Source organism: Helobdella robusta (genome assembly GCF_000326865.2).
Source record: "Helobdella robusta unplaced genomic scaffold HELROscaffold_27, whole genome shotgun sequence".
Taxonomy (NCBI): domain Eukaryota; kingdom Metazoa; phylum Annelida; class Clitellata; order Rhynchobdellida; family Glossiphoniidae; genus Helobdella; species Helobdella robusta.
Window position 1 is genome coordinate 2497847 of NW_008704392.1, and position 5288 is coordinate 2503134.

Genomic DNA, 5288 nt, shown 5'->3' on the forward strand with positions numbered 1-5288 from the left:
ATTGCTAATCCGACATGTCCATTACTGCTAGAGCGGATATGAAAAAAAGAGAAGGGTCGGTCCAACTAACCAACCAACTATCCATTCATTCATCCCCATCCGTCCATCTATTTATCAATTAGTCCATCCATGTTTCCATCCATCCATTCATTCATTCATTCATCCATCTATCAATCAACCTGTCTATAAACCATTCTATACGTCTATCCATTCATCCATTTGTTCGTTAATTCATTCATTTGTTCGTTCGTTCGTTCATTTGTTTGTTTATTCCTTTGTTTTGCCATTCATTTATTTGTTCGTTTGTTCATCCTTTGTTTGTTCGTTCGTTTATTCATCCATTCATTTTTGCATATGCTTGTCCATCTTTATCTTTGTCAATCCATCCGTCCGTCCGTCTATCAATACTTGTATTTATTTTACCATTACTACTACTACAACTACTGCTACTACTACTTCTATTTCTTCTTCTTCTACTACAACAACTACTACTACAACTACTATAGCTACTACTACTACTACTACAACTAACGACATCAACAACAACAATCAATTTCCGGCTATTTCTTTATGGATCTCGTTCTCAAGTGTGAATTTGGAGGACTTGGTTGGATGGTTGGATGGTTGGTAAGCTGGTCAGCTGGTTGGTTGGTCGGTTGGTTGGTTGGTCGGTCGGTTGGTTGGTTAGTTGGTTGGTTGGTTGGTTGGTCGGTTGGTTGGTTGGTTGGTCGGTTGGTTGATTGGTTGGTCGGTTGGTTGATTGGTTGGTCGGTTGGTTGGTCGGTCGGTTGGTTGGTTTGGTTGGTTGGTTGGTCAGTTGGTTGGTTTGTTGGTTGGATAGCGTGGTTGGTTGACCGGTTGGTTATTTGATGGAAAATTAGTTGATACACAATTAATTATTCATCAATAAAGATAAAAATAGAGAGAAAAAAAAGAGTAAAAGTAAAATGAGAGAAAGAGAGATGAAGAAAAGAAAAAAGTCATAAAAGAACTAATGGATCGAGAAAGAAACAGATAGAGAAGAGAAAGAGTATAAGAGAAAGAGAGAGAGAAAGAGAGAAAGAGAAGAGAGAGAAGAGGAGTGCATATACATTTATACACACGGTTAATGATATATTTGTCTGATGGTACCATGTATATAAACTGGACTGAGAGGATAGTGAGGAATTATTTCAATTGAGATTTTTATTTTGCCTCGCCAACAGGTTAGCTCTTGATTGTGTTTATTTTATTATCATTATCTCTATTATTTATTTGTTATTTTTGTTATAAATGTTGTTGTTATTATTATTAATTAAATTAATAATAAAATGATATATTTATTGTTGGTGTTATAATTAATGTTATTATTATCTCTATTATTATCGTCCATATTTTTTGTCTCATTTTCAAAATGATACTAGTATAAAAATTATCTACTAAATCGCTCTTCTAACTAATAAATAAATGAATTAATTTGTTTAATTTCATTTCAATTTCGCAAACTCAATGTTGTTTAAATCTTTAAAAGCCTTTTCAAATAAAATTAATAGTTGACAAGATTAATTTATTAACTCTTGAGCTATTCAAAGTTAACGTAATTCTTTTATAACTAGACATAAACGCTAAATATTTAATAAAGAAAAATCGCGAAAATGTATTTGTTATAAAAATGATCAACCATATCTTTCTCGTCAGCAATAACATATGCCCGCCCTATGTTACTTTCATAAAATAATTTTTATTTTTAATTATCGTGTGTGGTCGTTTTGAGTTTTAATTATTTTATGAACAAATTTCTTGCGAGTATTTTTTATGGTCAAGTTAAAAAAATATTTGTCTGGTAGCCTTCTTCTTCTTTCTTTCTTTCTCGTGCCTTATCCTTTCAGGACATTGGCGACCATCGACCTTCACAAAAGCCGATCTTTAACGCTTTGTAAGAGTTGAAATGTGGTGATACTCAACAAGTGACACAAGGACCTCACGAATGTTCTTCGTTGTTGACCGCGATCTCTTTTCCCTGCAATCTTTCCAGTAGTTGTTAGATTTTCCTGTCTGGTAGTATTAATACCTTAAAATAATATTAGCGGTAGCGTTTACCATCGTCATCATTATATTGTCTAAATACAATTTTCTCAATGTTTTTTGAGTTTGTAGTTTATTTCTATTTATTTTTCTTTCTTTTAAAATGTTTTTTTTTCTAAAATTTAAAAAAGTCAAATCCGGGTTTTGTGATGATATCAACCAAGAATGACAAATATGTACGCTGTTTATAATTTTTAAACCTACATGAAAATTTCAAACAATAATTTTACTTTAGAAATAGTTTATTTTTTATAAAAATGCACAATTCTATCGTTAATTTTGAGTGAAATTTGATGTAACGCTATTAAAAAAAATTCCAGAAAATCCTTCAAGAAACGTCCCAGTAAAAGTGATGAACCCTTAATAAATTAAAATAAAAAAGCAATAAATTCCTGAAATTATTGATCTGACGGAGACATTATCGATCGTATCCGTATCCGTGTAGGGACTGTTCCGGACGAATACTTGAGGAAATATCCGGGATGGATCCGGAGACTAAGCAACTGCATACGAGACGAGTTTTTGTTGTTGAGGTATTTGAGGTAAGCGTCCTTAATTTTTAGCGGTTTTAGTGAAGTAGGTCTAGGTATCAATTGTTGTGATACTGTTGTTATTGATGTTATTGCTGTTTGGGTTGTTGTTGAAGTTGTAGTATGTTCTGTTGTTGTTGTTGTTGTTGTGAGTTGCGTTTTTTTGCACTTATTTTATTCTGTTAATGACTCTGTCGACAAATTTAATCTAAACTTTTGCGCGCCAAGAGACGAGTCAATGGCGATCTTTGTTAGGTGTTTAAATTGCAAGTCCAAATTTAATTTTTCTCTTTCAAATTGAAGATTTCAAAAAATAATTTTTTCAACTGTTTTCTGCAGGTTGCTACACTCCCCTTTTAACCGGTTCAAAATCAATCTTTTTATATTCCTTATGTAGTTTACCAGCTTGTGCTCTCCATCAAAGTTCACCAGCGTCAGTTTTCTAGTTTTGTAAAATTCTGTTTCAATGATGCAGATATGAATTTTATATGATACGAAAATAATTCAATTGATACTAAAAATGTAAAAAAATTATGTCAAAACATTTTTCAGTTAATATCATTAAAATTAGTAAATAAACATCAGCTATAAATACCATGCCCTCTCCATTATTTCTCACAAACGATCAAAACCAAAAATCCAACCTGAAGTAATTTTTTCATCCTTGATTGTAACAGTGTCGGCAACCTATTATTGAAAGTGCATGACTCTATAACCAGCAAGTTAGCCAACACAATGTCAAACCTTGCTGCGGCCAAAGGAAATCAAATACTTGGATTTATTGAAAAGACATTGGTCAGCAGGGAGAAGTCGTTCATACTAAATCTGTACAAAAATTTTATTTGACGCTATCTCGAATTCTGTGCTCAAGTTTGGAGTCCAGATCTGTAAAAGGGCAAGAACATTTTGGAGGAAGTACAGCGGAGAGCAACAAAGATGATCAAAGATGACCAGAGGACTTGAAAATCTTGAATACAAAGATAGATTGAAAAAATGTGGATTGCCAACAATGGAAGGAAGAAGATGCAGAAGAGATCTGATACAGGCATACAAATTGATTACAAAGAAAGAAGAAAAACCATTTACCAAATTTTTTCAACTGGAGAGTGGAATAGGATTACGAGACCACAGATATAAACTTTCCAAAAAAAGAGAAAGTGCCGTCAAGCAAAGATTCTTCAGCAGTAGAATGGTAAACACTTGGAAGAATGATCTGAGTGGCAAAACGGTATCCGCGGAATCAACCAACAGCTCCAAGATCAAGCTCGGAAAGATAAGATACTAGGACACTTATTTCGCAGTGGTTCTCACACAGACTCTAATCTACTGAACCACTCTAAACCACTTAATGTTGTTATGTTATGTTATAATTGTTGATGGTAATCAGCGGCAGATATTTTATTAAATCTCTCTCTTTTTCCCTTCACCTCTCTCTCTCTCTCTCACACACACACACACACACACACGCATACACAAGCTCCAGTAAATTTGAAATTTAAAAAAAACCGTGTTTTCTTTGTAAAAGTCTAAATAGAGGTGATAATTCCTAGCTAGGTCTTATCATTATCATTATAATAATAATATTAATAATAATAATAATCATTATTATTATACTTTTTATTACTCTTCTTAACAGTATTCCAAAAAAATTACATCTTTCCTTATCGCTATAATGGCAGTAGCACTCTCTATTCGATTTTATCAATTTATTTTTATTATTAATTTCTGCTTCTACTTCTTTTTCTTCTTCTTAATATTATTACTATCATTATTATTATTATTATTATTATTTTTCTTATTATTATTATTAATAAGGCGCAGCAGAGTCAAGTAGAAAGCACACAGAGACGAGGACGGAGGACAAACAGAGCAGGGAGAGACTTCAAACAAACGAAACTGGAAAAAATATTGATACTCTTTTTACACACACACGCCGCACACACACACACGCTTGCACACACACACACGCTTGCACACACACACACGCTTGCACACACACACACATGCCACACACACGCACCACACACACACTACAATAAATATTGATACTCTTTTTACACACACACGCCGCACACACACACATGCCACACACACGCACCACACACACACGCATGCCACACACACACCACACAAACGCCACAGACACAAACGCCACACATACAAACACAACTAACACAAACGCTATACACACACAAACGCCACACACACACGCGCACATTATACACACACAATCACACACACACATTCAAACACATTCACACCTACACATTCAGAAGCACATACAAACATGACCTGCATACAGAGTGAGAGATAGATATAGAGAAAGAAGGAAAAAGAGAGAAAAAACTGAAAGAAAGAAAGAGAGAGAGAGAGAGAGAGAGAAAGAAAAGTACTAAAATCTAAATACGCAAAAAAAGAAGAATACGCTTCGCTTATACGCAAAAGTAAAGAAGACGTCAACGACCTACCCACAGCGCATTACATCACGCACAATATTGCATGTGATAGACGAGAATCTGCTTGTATTTGAACGCAGTCACTGCAGCTTCAGTGCCAGGTACCTTAACCATTATACAACTGCACCAACCTTTGTTTATTTTCAGATGATTTTTACGGTTAAATAAACTTCGTGATTTTTATTTGATTTGAAATTTTCATAAAACGTGTGTTAACATGTTGATTTAATAATCATGA